Source organism: Dama dama, chromosome 25, assembly GCF_033118175.1.
Source record: "Dama dama isolate Ldn47 chromosome 25, ASM3311817v1, whole genome shotgun sequence".
Classification (NCBI taxonomy): Eukaryota; Metazoa; Chordata; class Mammalia; order Artiodactyla; family Cervidae; genus Dama; species Dama dama.
In genome coordinates, this window is record NC_083705.1 from 8,903,778 (window position 1) to 8,924,370 (window position 20,593).

At 39.9% G+C, this 20,593-nt stretch overlaps 1 long non-coding RNA gene across 1 annotated transcript; it reads right to left on the reverse strand.

The window, feature by feature from the left end:
• Positions 1-902: 902 nt before the first annotated feature.
• Positions 903-17,512, reverse strand: LOC133046550 (uncharacterized). Its single transcript, XR_009690530.1, has 4 exons — positions 17,350-17,512; positions 12,881-13,091; positions 11,993-12,173; positions 903-936 (listed from the first exon to the last, which is right to left on the reverse strand). It is a non-coding gene; the product is annotated as an uncharacterized LOC133046550 (long non-coding RNA).
• Between the last annotated feature and the right edge of the window lie 3,081 nt (positions 17,513-20,593).

Genomic DNA, 20,593 nt, shown 5'->3' on the forward strand with positions numbered 1-20,593 from the left:
GTAATGTCTCTGTTTTTTAATATGCTATCTAGGTTAGTCATAACTTTCCTTCCAAGGAGTAAGCTTCTTTTAATTTCATGGCTGCAGTCACCATCTGCAGTGATTCTGGAGCCTCCCTAAAATAAAGTCTGACACAGTTTCCACTGTTTCCCCATTTATTTCCCATGAAGTGATGGGACCAGATGCCATGATCTTAGTTTTCTGAATGTTGAGCTTTAAGCCAACTTTTTCACTCTCCTCTTTCACTTTCATCAAGAGGCTTTTTAGTTCCTCTTCACTTTCTGCCATAAGGGTGGTATCATCTGTATATCTGAGGTTATTGATATTTCTCCTGGCAATCTCGATTCCAGCTTGTGCTTCTTCCAGCCCAGCATGTCTCATGATGTACTCTGCATGTAAGTTCAATAAGCAGGGTAACAATATACAGCCTTGACATACTCCTTTTCTTATTTGGAACCAGTCTATTGTTCCATGTCCAGTTCTAACTGTTGCTTCCTGACCTGCATACAGGTCAGGTGGTCTGGTATTCCCATCTCTTTCGGAATTTTCCACAGCTTATTGTGATCCACACAGTCAAAGGCTTTGGCATAGTCAATAAAGCAGAAATAGATGTTTTTTTTCTGGAACTCTCTTGCTTTTTCGATGATCCAGCAGATGCTGACAATTAGATCTCTGGTTCCTCTGCCTTTTCTTAAACCAACTTGAACATCTGGAAGTTCACAGTTCATGTATTGCTGAAGCCTGGTTTGGAGAATTATATATAACTGTTGTGTATATATAACTGTTGAGTATCAAAAATCCAGGTATAAAAATACAACTCTCCTCTTAAACTATTCCTTCTGTTCATGAAGAAACTTTATATCTTGAAGTGGTTGGATCAATTCTCCTGGGACACCCATGATGCCTGTGTTCCTCCTCTAGGAAGAGTTTTGAAGTCTGAGGATGGAAAACAAAAAAAAAAGTTGCTCTGGTTGCTGCTAGAATAGGACCAATAAAACTCTCCAAATGCACCCTGTGCCCAGGGTACTTTCCAATACTTCCATACTCTTTCTACAAATAGCCATCACCACTAAAAGGTTTTAATGTTTCATTCAAAATGGATTCATTCCTGTGACCCAGAGCCAATGTAAATTATAATAAATGTTGTATTATTCCTTATGACATTTCCTTGAATTCAATACATCTCTGAATCTTAATCTTCAGTTGTTCAGTTGCCCAATTAGATTGCTGGTGATCATTTCTTAGGACATGTTCCATCTGTGGTACTTGAGCTTACTGTTGGCTCAGGCATTTGTCTGGCCTATGTAATTATGGGAAAATTATCCTGGTTACTCCCTATTTCCAGTCTCTCCCCTAAGCACAATTATAAGATCTCAGAGAAATAACTGAAATAGAAAGGCTCTGGACATGAACTCCCCCAATATACAGTATTCTGCTTACACAAGACTCATTTCATGGCAAAATACACACACAGAGACTGAAAGTTAGCCTTCTAACATTTTAGAATAAGTGAGTAATGTTACATATCCTAAAACACTAGAAGATACTGCAACAAAAAGACTTGTCCACCAGCAGTATGGCTCACTAGAAAAAGCCCTCCTGCTTAAAAATATATTGATACTGGATAAATTTCAACAAATATATATTCATACACTTTGTTAGGACTTCAAAACCCTAGGGAAAATCTCCAGGGACCTAAAGTGGATACAACTTTCTGGAATTAGTGACATGCTAACATGGAAACTAAGCTGCCATCAGGGGGAAGTGCCAATACCAGAAACCTAGAGCTCTGGAGGTAAATAGACATTATGGGAAATGGAAGGTAAGTATTGGGCCTACACAGAAATACCAAGAAAAACCTGCCTGTCTTTGGTACAAGTTGAATGAAAATAATAGCTTCACCAGAGAAATTTAAACTATGAACTTGCCCTCTCATGAGTCTGGGGTTCAATTTTTTATAATCTTAATTTTATGGATTGTTTAACCAGAGATAGCCAAGCAATAAAAAAGAAAGTCTGCCACACGAGGAAGTGAGATAGAATCAATAACAACAAGATTTAGTTTAACATTTATAAAGCAATCAATGTGGTTCACCAGATGAAAGAAGAAAACGTAAGATCTATAAGATCATCTCATAAAAAGTAGCAAAAAGCATTTGATTAAAATTAGACACATTTTTGAAGAAAATGAAAACAGTGAAAGGAAGCATGCTTTACTAGATAATAAAACTTATTACAAAATATGATAATTGAGACATGGAGGTATATGTTGTAAGAGTTTTATAGTTCAGTTTTTACATTTAAGAATATAGTTCATTTTGAGTTAATTTTGTGTATGATGTGTGGAAAAAAAAAGGGCTTCCCTGGTGGCTCAGTTGATAAAGAATCCACCTGTGATGCAGGAGACCTAGGTTTGATCCCTGGGAAAAAAGGAGTTCAACTTCGTTCTCTTGCTTACATTCAGTTTTCCTAGTACTAATTTTTAAGAAGATCTTTCCTGCACCAAATTGTCTTGACATTTTATCAAAGTTCAATTGTATGTAAATGTAAGAGATTACTTCTGAGATCTTAGCTCTTCCAATGATCTATATGTCTATCCTTACTCCTGCATCACATACTATCTTGATTATTATCATTTTCTACTACATTTTGAAATTGCAACATATGAATTTTGGCATTGTTCTATTCTTTCAAGATTGTTTTTGTTAGTCTGGATTCGTTAAATTTCCATATGTAGATTAAGATCAGATTGTCAGTTTCTGCAAAAAAGCTAGCTGAGATTTTGGCAGGAATTATATTGAGTATATAGATCAGTTTGGGTAGTCTTGCTATCTTAACAGTTTTAAGTTTATTGAACCACCATTGAGCATGCACTCTGGAGGTCAGGAGCCACAGTACTGAGCACACGCATCCTAGAGCCCACGCTTCCCAGCAGGAGAGGCCACCGCAATGAGACACCTGTGCACCTCAACTAGAGAGTGGCTCCTACTCGCTGCAACTAGACAAAAGCCCTTGCAACAAATAAGACCCAGCACAGCCAAAAATAAATTATGTTTAAAAATTGATCAACTTCATTAGTAATCAGTAAGATGTAAACTTAAAGCACAGTGAGGGGCTTCCCTGGAGGCTCAACAGTGAAGAATTTGCCTGCTAATGCAGGAGACACAGATTGATCCCTGGTTGGGGGAGATACCACGTGCTGTAGAGTGGCTAAGCCCATGTGCCACAACTACTGAGCCTGTGCCCTAGAACTGGAGGAACTGTAAGTACCGAGTCCACATGCCGCAACTATTAAAGCCCAGCTCTGCATCAAGAGAAGCCACTGCAAGGAGAAGCCACACACAGCAACTGGAGAGTAGCCTCCACTCTCTGCAACTGGAGAAAAGCCCACGCAGCAATGAAGACCCAACACAGCCACATCCCCCCAAACAAATTGTTTTTTAATTCATAAGAAAATACTGTAAAAGCTGTCAATTTGAAGGATCTTCATTAGTATGGACCTTGAACAAGATAGGATTCTCAGAGGTGATTGTTAAATTGACGATGCTCACCCAAATGTTGCATAGAAGACAAAGTGACTTGGGCCAAGGTTGCTATATGCCTGGTCTCAATGATAATATATCCCCACTTGAGAAACCTTTATTAGATCCTGATTCAAATAAACATTCTTACAAGTCAAATTTATATACAACATGAACAGTAGCAAATTCAACCATGGTTTTTTACAAAATCACATGTCTCTTAGCTTTATTCTAACAACAAAAAAAAAAGAAGTTTGTGCCATATTGGTAAAGAATACTACTATAGATTCCAGAAAATTCCAAATAAAAGTTGTCAAACACCAGAGTGAGCACTAAGCCCTATGATCTTGGGTTGGCATCTTACTAAGACAGCTAAGAATAAAATAAAATTACATAAGAATTCATGGTTACATTGGAGATAATTTCATTAATATGTATCAGTAACTAATTATATATTAAGTATATGAAAATATAATTAGTATAGTATCTATAAATTGTATAATTGATCCATTAATTAGAACATATACATATTTTTGTCTCCCCTTTACTAGAAGGGAATTCTAGGTCACAGATTGGCATGTGGGGAAAAATTTATAAAGAGAAGATAAAAATCTCAAGGGGATGAGAAATGTTTTACTTATTCAGGTTCTGGGCTGATAATTTCTCTTGAAGATAAGATAAAGAAGGATCCAGAGTACTTATAAGCCCCAAATCCTTGTTAGTTGACTAGTCAGTCTGAAACAAAAACTGGAGTTCCAAGTGAGATTCAATTTGAATTGCTTCATCTTTTTTTAATCATAGCTTATAGATGCTTTCCCAGGGTTTCTGACACTGGAAATTAAGAAAAGAGAGCTCTCTGAGAAGGCAGATTATTTTACCACAGAGACTGTCTTCATCTCACAGGCTTGGAACCTCCAGGCTCAAGGCTTGTGATAATGCCAACGTATGTAAAATATATTTTAGAAAATTTCAGGAAGTCATTTATTATGTCTATTGTAGGGAATAGTGCTAGTTCATAAAATAGGCTTATTAATATTTACTTAAGTCACTGAAAAAAAGAAGTTCCATCTCTTTCTTCCCATAGCTGCTTGTATTAACCATGGCTCTGGCAATTTCTAACCAATACATAGTGCAAAGCTATGTTTCTTCCCCAGGATGCTGAGGCAGATTAGGTATGGCAAAAGGGAATGGGCAAGTAATGGTGATGGAGATGGAGACTGCATGTTGATGGCAAGAGAATAGAATGGGAGAAGAGCAGAATAAAGACTATGCTGGCAATGACAACGGGAAACTGTGATGATGCGATCAGGATGAGCAGACAGGATGTCTGAGAGCTGAGACTGGGGTTAGCAGGGGAATTAAGTTGCGGGATGGAGGAGATGAGACACAGATGAGGGTGGCTACTCTCAGGATAAGGGTAGTATGGGGGGAAGGTGGTAGGAGAATGATGGGGATGGCAGTGGAGATAGGTTAGAATGCTTTCTTGGGTGAATGGGGATGGAAAATGAGAGGAGATGTGGATTACAGAAGAAGGAAATCAAAACAAGAATGGAATGAGAACTGAGCATGTTGCCATGGGCACGAGGGAAAGATTCACTTCTCCCTTCATTCTCAAATATTTATTGGGCAACTACTATGTGAGACACTAATAGTGAGTGTTGGCAATATAGGGTGAATAAGACCAAGTCTCTGCCCTTGTGGAATTTATATTTTAATGACAAACACAGACAATAAACATATTTATTCTGTAATATTATTATGACAAATGCTACAAATAGGGCTCCCCAGGTGGCTTAGTGATAAAGAATCTGCCTGCCAATGCAGGACACACAGGATTGATCCCCGAGTCTCGAAGATCCCCTTGAGGAGGAAATAGCAAACCACTCCAGTATTCTTGCCTGGAGAATCCCATGGACAGAGGAGCCTGGCGGGCTATAGTCCACGGGATTGCAAAGCCTCGGACATGACTGAACAACTGAGCATGTGCTGACAAATGAAAGTAAAGCAGGGGACCTTCCCTGGTAGTCCAGTGACCAAGACACCATGCTCCTTATGCAGTGGGTCTGGGTTCAATCCCTGACCAGGAAACTAAGTCCCGCATGCTGCAACTAAAACTCTCTCATGCTGCAGTGGTGCAACTAAGAAACAGCACAGCCAAATAAATAAATATTTTTAAAAAATAGTAAAGCAGGATGAAAGGATAGAGAGTGATGGGTAGAACCATTCTAGAAGACTGGACAGGAAAGATTTCTGAAAGAACAGACACTGGAGCAGAGTAAAGGGACAGAGGAAGCCACGAAAATAGCTCAGAAGAGTTTCTGTCTAAAGTCAACCTCCCTGCTCGGGGAGTAGGTCCTTCCATCTCTCAATTTCTCAAGAATTTTGCTCTTCTAATATTTCTTCCCTCTTGTTTCATCAGTCTTTTCCTCTCTGCTGGATCAATCCCATAAATATACAGAAATAACCTATCTGCTGTTATTTATCCCATATTTAAAAAACAAATAAACAAAAACACTCTCACGATCTTAATTAACACTCTAGTGGGCATTCACTTTACTGTACCCTTTTTACAGCAAAAAAATTTTGAACAACTCTTCAACTCCAACCCCTCTCTCTCCTTTTTCTCTTAGATGTAATCCCACAAGCTTTTGCCACATCATTTCCTGGACTGTTCTCATCTGCATCATCAATGATCTTCCTGTTATTAAATCTCATGGTCAATTCTCAGCCCTCAGCTTACTTAACCTTTGACACAGTTGATCACTTCCTCCTCCAGCAAATCCCTTTGCCACTAGGCTTTCAGGGTGCTACATTTCCCTGCTTTCCCTCCTGATTCTTCTCTCCTGAGGCTCATCTCTGCAAACTTTTAATGCTGAAGGCTCCTGGGCCTCTTCAACTTTTTATGAAACCATTACCCTCAGTGCTCTCAGTCTTGTGGCTTTAAATTTTGCCTTTCCACTGATGACTCATAAATTTACAGCTCCAACTCAGATCAGTCCCCTGAACCAGACTCATATACCTAACTGTGTTTCTAATAGTAATTTCCAGTGACATATCCAAAACTGAACTCCTTCTCTTCCCATCCAAACCCAGTATTCTCAGTCTCCCCCATTCTGTTAGTGGAGTTCATTTTTTCTAGCTGCTCAGGCAAAAATAAATACACAAATAACAAAACTGGAAAGTTACCCTTGACTCCTTTCTTTTTATCTTTCCACATTTCCAAATCCAACAAGTCCTATTGTATTTCCCTTCAAAATATGCCCAGAATCTCATCAATTTCTTTCTTTTTTTTTTTTTTACATATATCCACTTTTAAAAAAAAATCATTTTCCCATATAGGCCATTACAGAGTGTTGGGTAGAGTTCACTGTACAATACAGAAAGTTCTTATTAGTTATCTATGTTATGGTGCTAGTGGTAGAACCTGCCTGCCAACACAGGGGACATAAGAGATGCAGGTTCCATCCCTGGGCCAAGAAGATCCCTTGGAGAAGGAAATGGCAACCCACTCCAGTATTCTTGCATGGAAAATCCCATGAACAGAGGAGCCTGGTGAGCTACAGTCCATGGGTCGCAAAGTCTGACATGACCGAAGCGACTTAGCACAGTGTCTATGTCATTCCCAATCTCCCTCTTTACCCCTCCCCTCATTCCCTAGTAACCATGAGTTTGGTTTGTACATCTGTGACTCTATTTCTGTTTTGAAATGAATTCATTTGTAACCCCCTCACTTTTTCTTCAGAATCTCATCAGTTCTTACCACATCCATGTCACCACCCTAGTTCAAGCCTCCAATGTCTCTCATCTGGCTATTTTTGTCCCAAGAAATTAATACAGGAGAGGAGAAAAGACAGCCTAAGCAGGAGAGGGGAAGCTCCAGGTAGCCACACATTGTTGGAGCAGAGAGTGAGCGCTAAGGCTCTCCTAAGCACATTCACACCTGAGATTGGGAACCAGAAGATGGAAAGTCTGAAAGGCCACCCTGAGCCAATGAGGAATCACTGAAACTTCATCAGACTGATTTCAGTATGGAAAGTGGACTGAACAAGTAGAGACTGGGGAGACCAGTTCAGAGGCTATTGCAAGCCAGAGATAATGGCAACTTGGATGAGGGTGGTAGCCAGGAAACAAAGAGAAATGAATAAGTCAAGATAGTTAAGAGACAGAGTCAATAGGACAGATCTGGTAGATTGTAGAGGAGGTTAGGTGGGGGATGTGAGAGAGAAAGATTTTGAGCTTTGCCAGGGTCCAGCCTCAGCAGGATCCAGGGGAACCCTCAGGATGAACAGCTTCAGCAAGAGAGAAAGAAAGAGAGAAACCAGACTGGGGGTGTGAAGCTGAGTCTGGCCATGTTTTATTTTTTACCGTAGCTTTTATATTCTAAGTTAGTACATTTCTAAGGGGAAGATAGTTTAACATTACATGAGCTTGCCTTTCACAAAACCAGAGTGTTTTCTGCATACTTCTTTGTTTCTGAGGGTCTTGTACATTATCTTCTGGCCTTGGGGCCTATTGACATTTTATGACCGAGGTGAATGCAAAGCTGTTTCCCTTAATCTATTCTTTATTGAACACAAAGGTCAGTCCTTTTGCAGAAGTTATCAGTTAAATTTATCTAAAAGGTTTACCACACAAAGACTCTGTAGCTCCAGTGAGGCACCCCTGTTTAGCATTCCTGGTTAAAATTAACAATTCTAAACTCTTATTTTTCTAAATCTTTAACTATAACCACTTTTAGAATAATATTTTTGTGTTCTCTAATAGAGCTTCCTCACCCCCGGAAGGGCTCTGTGCCTATTAGTGTTCTGCCCGTAGTCCGAGTCCCCAGTCGGGAAAGAAGACTCCTCGAAACAATGCAACTCGCAATAGGGGAATTTATTACTGACTCAAGCCAGGGCCTCCCGCCCTCACCAGGTGTGTGAGGATGAAAGGCCCTGAGCCCCAGTTCTCTCGGGTATTTATTAGGTCAAAATAAGCAGCAGGTAGTTGGCGCAATCGGATTGGTTACACAGTGGGTAGTTGGCGTAAGTGGATTGGTTACACAGTTGCAAGGTAATTTTTGTTGGCCCAACATGGGGCTTTCAGCTTTCCCCTGATAGGTTCCCTTTTCTCTGGCTAGGCATATGTTGATTGGCTGGCTCCAGGAGGCCTGATTATTATGTTACCCTGGGAAACCAGGCCTACTCCTAATCTAGGCTGCCTGCCATGGCGTTAGCCGTGACAGCCTCACATTAGGGCCTTTATGTGATCAGGTTCTTTATGCTGTTTTATGATTAGGGTATTATGAGCAGTCATGCATATTAGTACCAAGGGCATAAATGCATTTGCCAAACAAACTAAAATGCCAGCAAAGGAGTTTATTTTAAAACATCCCTTTCACCCTAGATAATCTCATAAAATACCACCACCCTGGAAACTTATTGATTAAAGTTCTAAGTTAATTCTTATTTGGAAAGGGATCGGGAAAGGCCTTCTGCCTATGTCACAGAAATTAGGGAGTAGTCTATAGAAGCAAGCATCAAAAAGACCAGATGTCATCTTTAAGGTGAGTGCCGGGGGCAGCTTTTCGGAATCCCTGATAACCTGATCCACCTTGCTTGTCAGGTTTTCTCCCCATGACCTTGTCATGGGTAGGATCTTGTGTTGGCTCCCGGCAGAGCTTGGTGACTGAATGGATGATGGCCCCTCTACCTGAGACAGAAGATGCTGGAGAAGGAAGATTTGTTGGACACCTGAGAACTCTAGTTCAGATTTAGTGAATTTAGGCACCTAGAGTACACAATGGGATACACAGATCTACAAGTCAGAATCTATGGCTGAACTAGGGAAAGCTGATAATTTTGTTTATTTGTTAAGCTACAGCGGGTAGCCTGTGGGGACCAGGGATTGAACTCTGGGCCTTGGCAGTGAGCCACAGAGTCTTAACCACTGGATCACATAGAAATTACCAGGAAAGCTGTTTAGAAGTAATCTGAGTACAGATGGTAACTGAAGTCACACAAGTGTAGGAACTATTCCAGGAGAGATATGTAGAGAGACAGAGGAGACAAAATCCAGCTCAGGACTCTGGGGAACACAAACATTCCAAGAGGAAGAACCATGAGAATGTCTGAAAGGGAAAGGTTCAGGAAGTAGAAGGAAGTAGAAGTAGTAGGGAATTAGAATTCCCCAAGCAAGAATACTGGAGAGGGCAGCCATTTCCTTCTCCAGGGGATCTTCCCAACCTAAGGATCAAACCCAGGTCTCTTGCTTTGCATGTGGATTCTTTACTATCTGAGCCAGCAGGGAAGACCCATTTATACAATATACACAGACATATGCATATACATCTGAATCACTGTGCTGTATACCTGAAACTAACACAATACTGTAAATCAACTGTGATTCGATAAACAACACCACCAGCTACCTTTAAAAACACTGCATCTGATACCTCCTACACAGCTACTTCACAGCAAGAGCCTTAGCTCTATACATAGTTAAATAGATTATATTTTGTACAGAAATTGTTTTCTTGAGAATATGCTACCTTTCTAACATTTTAGTAGGCAATTACAGACTTATACCTACTGACAACTGTACTAAGCACTTCTACAAACATCAATTAACTCATTAGCTATAATAATTCTGGAAAGGAAGAAGTTAAAACTATATAAGTAAGCTGCAGACTTTTCACCATGTCTTCTGACTCTTACATCAAACTACAGTTTCTTCTCTAGTACAAACATATTAATACAAAATAATCCTCCTGTTTCATTCATGGTATATACACTAATGGTAAATAAGGTAAAATTTAGAGAGGTCTTCTTAGAGAATCATGAGATTATTTTCTGCTGCAATAACTTTCATTATCTCTTCATACTGCTTAAAATAGTAAGGGGGGGAAATACAATGAGAAACATAATTATCACTAAATGTATACTATGGCATATCTATCACTGTTTTCAAAAGTTCCTTGTACTGAAACAGGACACTACTCAGAGCAGAGGATTCATTTTCTCACAAGTACAAGAATGACTTCCAAAGTATGGTCTCTGAACTGCCTATAGTTTTCCTCCTTACCTTCAGTGGAAGTGATAAACTAACCTAATCATCTGTCAAGGAAGGGAAATCACTACCAAATACCAGAATATCTACTATTAGTAGCAAGAGTTTTTATTGTTATTCCCTTGTTGGGAGGGGGACTTCTATAAGTTTATTCTAAGAAAACACCTTGTTAAAGTGTTCAAAAGTGTTTTTACAACTGATGTTGCAGGTTTTACAAACTGAAAAACTATAAATGATGTGAAAAGGCCACTGACAGGGCACTGGTTACAGAAATGCCACTGGAGCCAGGAGCGACTCTGACTGAGACACTGAAGGCCGAGGACGTGCGTGCAGTGACAGACACGCTCACCCCAGTGCAGAGGGGCTTGGTCGGGTAGTGCAGTCGATGGGGGCCACACGTGGTCTGCCTGGCCTAAAGCGCAATCAGGGTCCCGGCTCCTTTGAGACAGCCACAAAAGATCTGAAATCAACTCCTACGGAAAATATTAAAGGACTCTCCTTGGATGAGGCCACTGTACGTCCCTACGTGACTGATGTAGACAAATGGATTTGAACTACAAATAGTGCATTCCTGAGCTCTCCCCGAGAGGTTTTCGTTGTGGGAGATCTGCTGCTAGGACCTCGGGGATCGGACCCGGTCCATGTCTGAGAGGGACATCGGCTGGGGGAGTGAATTCCTCTGCTCTAAGATGCCACTTGAGAACTCTGCAGAATGAAGGACAATCAACTTCAAGAGTGTTTGGTTTCTACCAACTGCTGGAAAAAATTCCATGGGAAGCATTCCTGTACCTCTCGAGGACGCCAGTTAACACCTGTCCTTGAGGACTCTACTGTGAGGGAGAACCCAGCTGGGAAAGCTGGAGCCAGCTCTGAGCTGTTCTCGGGGCAGGTGGACTGGAGGGCTGAACGGCACAGAGTGAGGGGGTCCATGACCTTCATCCACCTGCCAGATTGAAGGCCAGAGGTAACTTGATGTAAAACTAGGCACAATCTTCCCTCCCCAAGCCCCGTCTCTTCTAGACTTATTCACTCACCAATGGCCCCTCAAGGCAGAAGGATCTGTCACCTGAGGCAAGTGGAGAGCTTACCCTCCAGTTTCTACAACAATCTCAACCCTGTAGTTTCTCAGTAACTATTGCATGAGCTATTGACGTGACCTCTTCCTCCCTCTGATCGAAAAACTGCACCCAGCATTTCAGGATTATAGAATTCTTATTTCCAGCCTTGTTACTTGGGGAATTTTGAATTTCTTTGTTTTTGTTTTTAAGAAGTAACCTAAAATTTCCTATAACACTAAATAAAATGACACTAAATAAATGGTACAATACTAAATAAAGTGGTACTTCTCCAAACAAAGGAGATATTATAAATAATATTGATGAAATAGTGTTAGAAATTTGAAATTTTCACCAAAGATTACTGTACCTGATTCCAAGTATTTCTCATAGTCTGCAGTTCCATTTTGAGTGCTCAGAGAGTGAGTTCTAGTTGTTATTTCATTTCAATTTCTTCACTATATTCGTCTTCTTGTCTTAACTGCTCCCTAATTTTTTCATATGACATATTAGCATTTCTTCTATTCTCTTCTTCTTGCTTTAAGGTGAATCTGAAAAATTTAGAGAGCTCTTCTTAGAAAATCATGGGATTATTCGCTGCTGCTGCAATAACTTGTGTTCCCTCTTCACAATCTTTAAAATAATAAAAATGGGGGAATACAATGAAAAACACTTAATAATGATCACTGTTTTCATACAGAGAGTTAAGAATAAAATTGCATAAAATTTTGCTTTTATTTTGTCTTGAGAAAAATGGCTACTTCATACATCTGTGAGTGGGAATGTAAAGTCATATAAACTTTCTGAAGAATAGTTTAGAAATATAGATCACAGACCTTTTTAAAACTTCTCATACTTTAACCAAGTAAGACAATATTATTAAAGAAAAATGTATTCAAAATAATTTCAAAAGCTAGAAATGAATTTACAGAAAAGATGTTCCTTGCAGTATTAAATAGAATACAGAAAAGTGAAAAACTACCGAAAGTCAATTTGGTAAATAACTAATGGGGTTTCCATTATGGTGGACTCCTATATGGTCATGGAAATGATGATTTGGAAAAATATACATTAAGTTATTAGAAGCATTCACTGTTAAGAACCTGCTGTATTATTTCCAAGAATTTCACAGTTCACAATACGTTTCTCCCCTGTAAAATCCAAGAGGATAAATTAGTCCTTATAACATGCCTACATCTCTGCAATATTAAACAAAACAACAGTTCAAATATTTCTTTAAAACTGAGATGTATGGTACCTCAAGCTGCTGAGCTCTCATTCCCACTCCACTTTCCGATGCTCTGTGATTTCACTTCTTTGCTTTCTGACAGCTCTTTTTGTAGCCCATGAACGTTACTTTTCATTTTGTGAACTTCTCCTCTAAGTAATTCACAGTGGCTTCTTTGAAAAATCTACTAATCTTTCATGTGAAAAAATTGCATCCAGAATTTTCAACAAGCAACCAGAATCTGCATGACAAAGAAAACAAAGATAGGAACAAACAAACAAAAATTTATGTGAGTAATTTTTGAATATAAAGGACTGTGCCTTTCAGAGTCACATATCCAGGCACTGAACAAATATTAAGTGTCTATAATGTGGAATAGACACTTTGCTGGAGAAGCCGTGAAGAGAGAGCCCACGTCCAAGGTAAGAGAAACCCAGGTAAGACAGTAGGCACTGAAAGAGGGGATCAGGGGGCAGACAGACTGAAACTACAGTCATGGACAACTAGCCAATCTGATCACATGGACCACAGCCTTGTCTAACTCAATGAAACTAAGCCATGCTGTGTGGGGCCACCCAAGATGGAAGGGTCATGGTGGAGAGGTGTGAAAGAATGTGGTCCACTGGAGAAGGGAATGGCAAATCACTTCGGTATTCTTGCCATGAGAACCCCATGAACAATACGAAAAGGCAAAAAGATAGGACACTGAAAGGTGAACTCCCCAGGTCAGTAGGTGCCCAAAATGCTACTGGAGATCACTGGAGAAATAACTCCAGAAAGAATGAAGGGATGCAGCCAAAACAAAAATAACCCAGTTGTGAATGGGACTGGTGATAGAAGCAAGATTCAATGCTTTAAAGAGCAATATTGCATAGGAACCTGGAATGTTAGGTCCATGAATCAAGACAAATTGGAAGTGGTCAAACAGGAGATGACAAGAGTGAACATCGAGATTCTAGGAATCAGTGAACTAAGATGGACTGGAATGGGTGAATTTAACTCAGATAACCATTATGTCTACTACTGTGGGCAGGAATCCCTTAGAAGAAATGGAGTAGCCATCATGGTCAACAAAAGAATCTGAAATGCAGTAGTTGGATGCAATCTAAAAAACAACAGAATAATCTCTGTTCATTTCCAAGGCAAACCATGCAATATCACGGTAATTCAAGTCTATGCCCCGACCAGTAATGCCAAAGAAGCTGAAGTTGAACAGTTCTATAAAGACCTACAAGACCCTCTAGAACTAACACCCCAAAAAGATGTTCTTTTCATTATAGGGGACTGGAATGCAAAAGTATGAAGTCAAGAAAGACCTGGAGTAACAGGCAAATTTGGCCTTGGAGTATGGAATGAAGCAGGGCAAAGGCTAATAGAGTTTTGCCAAGAGAAGGCATTGGTCACAGCAAACACCCTCTTCCAACAACACAAGGAAAGGCTCTACACATGTACATCACCAGATTATTGACACAGAAATCAGATTGACTATATTCTTTACAGCCAAAGATGGAGAAGCTCTATACAGTCAGAAAAACAAGACTGGGAGCTGACTGTGGCTTGGATCATGAACTCCTTATTGCCAAATTCAGACTTAAAACGAAGAAAGTGGAGAAAACCACTAGACCATTCAGGTATGACCTAAATCAAATCCCTTATGACTACACAGTGGAAGTGTGAAATAGATCTAAGGGACTAGATCTGATAAACAGAGTGCCTGATGAACTATGGGTGGAGGTTCATGACAACATACAGGAGACAGGAATCAAGACGATCCCCAAGAAAAAGAAATGCAAAAAAGCAAAATGGTTGTCTGAGGAGGCCTTACAAATAGCTGTGAAAAGACAGGAAGTGAAAAGCAAAGGCGGAAAGGAAAGATATACCCATTTGAATGCATAGTTCCAAAGTATAGCAAGGAGAGATAAGAAAGCCTTCCTCAGTGATCAGTGCAAACAAATAGAGGAAAACAATAAAATAGGAAAGACTAGAGATCTCTTCAAGAAAATTAGAGATACCAAGGGAACATTTCATGCAAAGATGGGCTCAATACAGGACAGAAATGGTAGGGACCTAAGAGAAGCAGAAGATATTAAGAAGAGGTGGCAAGAATACACAGATGAACTATACAAAAAAGATCTTCACAACCCAGATATCACGATGGTGTGATCACTCACCTAGAGCCAGACATCCTGGAATGTGAAGTCAAGTGGGCCTTAGGAAGCATCACTAGGAACAAAGTTAGTGGATGTGATGGAATTCCAGTTGAGCTATTTCAAATCCTGAAAGATGATGCTGTGAAAGTGCTGCACTCATTATGCCAGCAAATATGGAAAACTCAGCAGCAGCCACAGGACTGGAAAAGGTCAGTTTTCATTCTAATCCCTAAGAAAGGCAATCCCAAAGAATGCTCAAACTACCACACAATTTCACTCATCTCACACGCTAGTAAAGTAATGCTCAAAATTCTCCAAGCCAGGCTTCAGCAATACATGAACCGTGAACTTCCAGATGTTCAAGCTGGTCTTAGAAAAGGCAGAGGAACCAGAGATCAAATTGCCAACATCCACTGGATCATCAAAAAAGCAAAAGAGTTCCAGAAAAACATCTATTTCTGCTCTATTGACTACGCCAAAGCCTTTGACTGTGTGGATCACAATAAACTGTGGAAAATTCTGAAAGAGATGGGCATACCAGACCACCTGACCTGCCACTTGTGAAATCTGTATGCAGGTCAGGAAGCAACAGTTCGAACTGGACAATGGACCAACAGACTGGTTCTAAATAGGGAAAGGAGTACGTCAGGCTGTATATTGTCACCCTGCTTATTTAACTTATATGCAGAGTACATCATGAGAAACGCTGGGCTGGAAGAAGCACAAGCTGGAATCAAGATTGCTGGGAGAAATATCAATAACCTCAGATATGCAGATGACACCACCCTTATGGCATATAGTGAAGAACAACTAAGAATAAGAATCCTCTTGATGAAAGTGAAAGAGGAGCGTGAAAATGTTGGCTTAAAGCTCAATATTCAGAAAACTAAGATCTGGTCCCATCACTTTGTGGCAGATAGATAGGGAAACAGTGAAAACAGTGGCTGACTTTATTTTTCTGGGCTCCAAAATCACTGCAGATGGTGTTGCAGCCATGAAATTAAAAGACACTCTTGGAAGGAAAGTTATGACCAACCTAGACAGCATATTAAAGAGCAGAGACATTACTTTGTCAACAAAGGTCCGTCTAGTCAAGGCTATGGTTTTTCCAGTGGTGATGTATGGATATGAGAGCTGAACTATAAGAAGGCTGAGCAACGAAGAATTGATGCTTTTGAACTGTGGTGTTGGACAAGACTCTTGAGAAGAGTCTTGGAGATCCAACCAGTCCATCCTAAAGGAGATCAGTCCTGGGTGTTCACTGGGAGGACTGATGTTGAAGCTGAAACTCCAATACTTTGGCCACCTGATGTGAAGAGTTGACTCATTGGAAAAGACCCTGATGCTGGGAGGGATTGGGGGCAGGAGGAGAAGAGGACGACAGAGGGTGAGATGGCTGGATGGCATCATCTACTCGATGGACATGGGTTTGGGTGGACTCCAGAAGTTGGTGATGGACAGGGAAGCCTGGCGTGCTGGGGTTCATGGGGTCACAAAAAGTCAGACACGACTGAGCAACTGAACTGAACTGAACTGAATAACATGGAAGACATTATTCTAAGCTCTGAAGATAAAACAGACACCACTGGCTTTTGTTTAGCTTGAATTCTAGTACAAGAGAAAGAGAAATCAAATAATTATGCGCTCAGATAGATACTATAAGAAAAGAGAGCTCTATGATAACATAACAGAACTTGACACAGATTGGGTCCAGGAAACATTTCCCTGGGGAAGAGATGTCACACTGAGACATGAAGGATGAGCAGGAAGTAGTAAGCAGAGTAGGAGGAACAACCCTGTGGGCAGTCTCCAGCTGCCATGTGTCTCTAACCTAGACAGAGTAAACAGCTACCGATTTACCTTCCTGAGTGGAGCAAGCAAAAACAACACTGACAAAATACATGAAACAATTACTTTCATGACAAAGGACTTCAGGGAATGAAGGACAATGATTCTAGAAACACATGAGGTTAGCCTAAGGAATGCCCCAGCTCACTGCCTGGAGAGAATTTCCATGTCCCGACATGGGGAGAAGGAATGGAAGCTGAGTCCACTGGACTCCCCAAGTGGAGGTGATGAAGCTGAGAGTCTGGGGAAACCAACGCAGGCAGAGATCACAGGTCAGAACCGTGGAGAGGAGAAAATGAAACACAGAATAAGGACCCTGGAGATCTGAGGAGGAGCCCCTCGGGTATTAAGCAGAGGAACGAACAGTGCACATGCGTGAGAAAACACCTGAGACCAGGGAGAGACCATGTGAAAAGACTACAGGAAGCCGTGCCTGGTGCTCGCTCACTCCCAGGAACTCTACCTATTCTCCTGAACCAGCCTGGAAAAACTCCTACTTACCCACAGAATGAACAGGGTCGTCAGCAAGGTCTTGCCTCCAAGGCAGGAAATAATCAGCCCTGGCCCCAGGGCCCCTCTGGATGCACCTAACAAATCATGAGAAGCAAGAGCACAGAAGGATCTCTGGAAAACTCTCAATATTTGGAAACTAAATCACACGGATCTAAATCATTCTTGGATCAAAGAGGTAATGAAAAGAGAAAGGACAAAGTATTTTGAACTGAAGGAAAATGAAAATGCTGAGACCAGCAGACATTTTAAGGAACTGACAAGCTGATTCTAAAATTCAGTAGAAAGAAGGGTAAAAATTAAAACCAGATGGAACTACACAATTATGACCTTTAACCATGCAGCCAAGAGAGGCAACTGTTGGGCTTTAAGCAAGGGGGTAGCATGAGGAGACCTAAATGTTTAAAAATAGGCAATAATTACAGTTGCCTGTACAGACCGAGGTTCTGCCAGGGGGAGTGGAAGGGGAAGAAGTCCTGAGATTATTTCAGTTCCTCTAGGAGGAAAATGAAGCTGACCTGACCCTGGGTGAAGGCACAGGAAAGAAGAGTCAACAGAAGGTGCAGTGAGTGAGGAGGATCATAGGCCTGTGGCTCAGAGTATACACTCACCTTCATGTCATACTTCTGAGATGCACGGCACTGTAACATATCCCTGGCTCTAGAGCAGAACTGACAAGGTGTGCACATATCACTACTCTATGCACAGGCTTTCTGTTAACATTTACACTGTGGTCCTACCTTTACACCCCACGTCAAGAGGTTCTACTTGCAATGTGGAATTCATGGAGTAAAGCACGTCACCGTCCTCAGAAACAGTCTCAGACAACTGAGTTAAGTCATCCAGGTTGTTCACGTAATTAATTTGTTCTTTGACCTACACATAAATAATACTGTTTCACAATGTCCTTAAAATATGTATAAAATACACTAAGTGTACAGAGGTGACAAATCTCTGTATCAAAACAAAAACAGACATTTCTTAAAAGAAGAAATGTGTCAAAAGGATAATTTTATCAACAGTGTTTCTAAATGATGAGTGCAAAGTAAACTTATCTACAACAAAGGAAGATTTTCTATTTTACCACTATTCCTTTTACAAAGTATTTTCGACAAGGATAATATTTTTGAAAGTTCATTTTTTTAACTATACCTTCTTCTTTCCATATGGTGTTTTCCTTGCAGGCCTAAAAGAACAAATGATTATTTTCAGGCTAATATTAAATATTCAGAAATACAAACAATATCTAAACTTTTCTTTTTTATATAAACTCCTTGCATTGGCAAGTAATTGTCTATAAAGGATGCAGAAATAAATAAGAGCATCATTAAAGGACACAGGAAATATATCAGTAATATTAATAAAGTATTAAAGTTAGATCCAAGGAAAAGGAAAAACATAACTTGTGTTGTGTGATAGGAAACAGTATACCAGTGTTTTTGCACCTGTCCTTTTCAATAGGAACTAACTTTTATGGCAATAAGACCTATCTGGGAGGTATTCCTTCTGTCCTTCTAAGAAAGAAACCCATTTGAATAACCAAGATATTAGCTTTCTGAGGACATCCTATGCATCATCCATGCATTGTTAGAAACAGCTGACGTGTCTTACAGACATTTAAGCCTCACAGTCATTCTAGGAGATGGGCACAGGGAGAGATGGAGCACACAGAGGCTGAGGAGCGTGCCCAAGCCCCTCAGCACATCACCAACCTCCCAGAATTCAACCAGGAAGTCGGCTTCCACACTGCTCTTCCTAAATGTGCTGAGAAAGTAAGACTGAAAAGCCTTTGAAGTAATATGATAGCAAATGAATCTATAGTATTATGTCAGGTCTAGCTATAGCTATAAATAATGATTTCTGAATCTTAAAACATATTTCTCAAAAATTAAAAAGACTTCAGAGGTAGGCAAGACTGGAAATCTACTGTCAATAAAGTTTTGTCTTTTGTAAATAAATTCATCAATACACATTCATTCAACCATTCTGCTGTTTCTTCATGCATCTGACATACATGTATTGAGCACACAATATGCGTTAATGACACTCAGTACAGGAAGCACAGTTTTTGTCATTTAGATCTTTATCATCCAAAAGGAATAATCTGTGAAAGACTGTTAATAACTTTTTTCTATCAAATATAAACAAAATCTTCCCCTTTGCTTTGGAATCTATAAACAACTATGAAGTTAACATGATGTGATGTTTCAGAGTACCTTACAAAATCATATCTATTCACCATGTTACTATCAAGTAGAATCATCAAGGAGTGGCCATATCCTATTCAGTATAGCCTAAGTGTTTGTAAATTCACAATTATGTAATTTTTGAAAATCTATATATGATAGAATTAACTTAAGTAATCATCTGCATATTCCATTACACAGGAATATTACACTTCAGAATGAATGAACAAGCCCTTACCATAAAACTATACATGAACAGAAGTATTATGTACAATTAGTTTACTGTCATACTTTAAAGATAATGTCATACAATCAATAAGCTTTCTAGTATGGAAATGCAAACAAGACTAAACTAAATAAACACGTCCTCTGCTGGCTCATTTCCAATAGCATACGAACTCTAAAAGCTCCCTTCTTAACATAAAACAAGAAACACCTGTGAACGCCACATTCCTCCTCATTTACCATCCAGTTCTTCATTGCCTGTCCCAATAACATTCCCTATGGAATGTTTACATGTATTCACTACAGTCCAGCTTCCAAGGGGACTATTTACTGAAATGACTTCCGGCCAGAGGTACTGGTCCTCACCTTAACCTTTCAGCAGTGTTCATCCACTAGAGTTAAGCAATCTCTTGTCTTGGCCTGAGCACTGTATAATGCTGCTCTATTTCCAGAAGTATTCAGTGCTAATATTTCTTCACCTACAAACAAGGCATCTGTAGAATGTACCTGTCTTCACCCTGATGCACTTCCCTTAAAATGCTGTCATCATTCACATGCAACAGACCACCTGTCAGTGAATCGGTCTTTTCAAATATTGTTGCAATCACACATTCTTCCATTTGTCACTGTTCTTTTTCTTTATGTCCTTCCTATGCATGCCAGGATTGCTACTTTAAAAAGTCCACAAAAAAGCCAATCTTTTCTAATCATTCAACTGATAAAGAATAAAAAAATAATTCTTGTAAAATGTCAACTCTTACCATCTTAAGTCTTTGATTAACCTACAAAACATTTATGAAGTACCAACCACATGCAAGAAAACA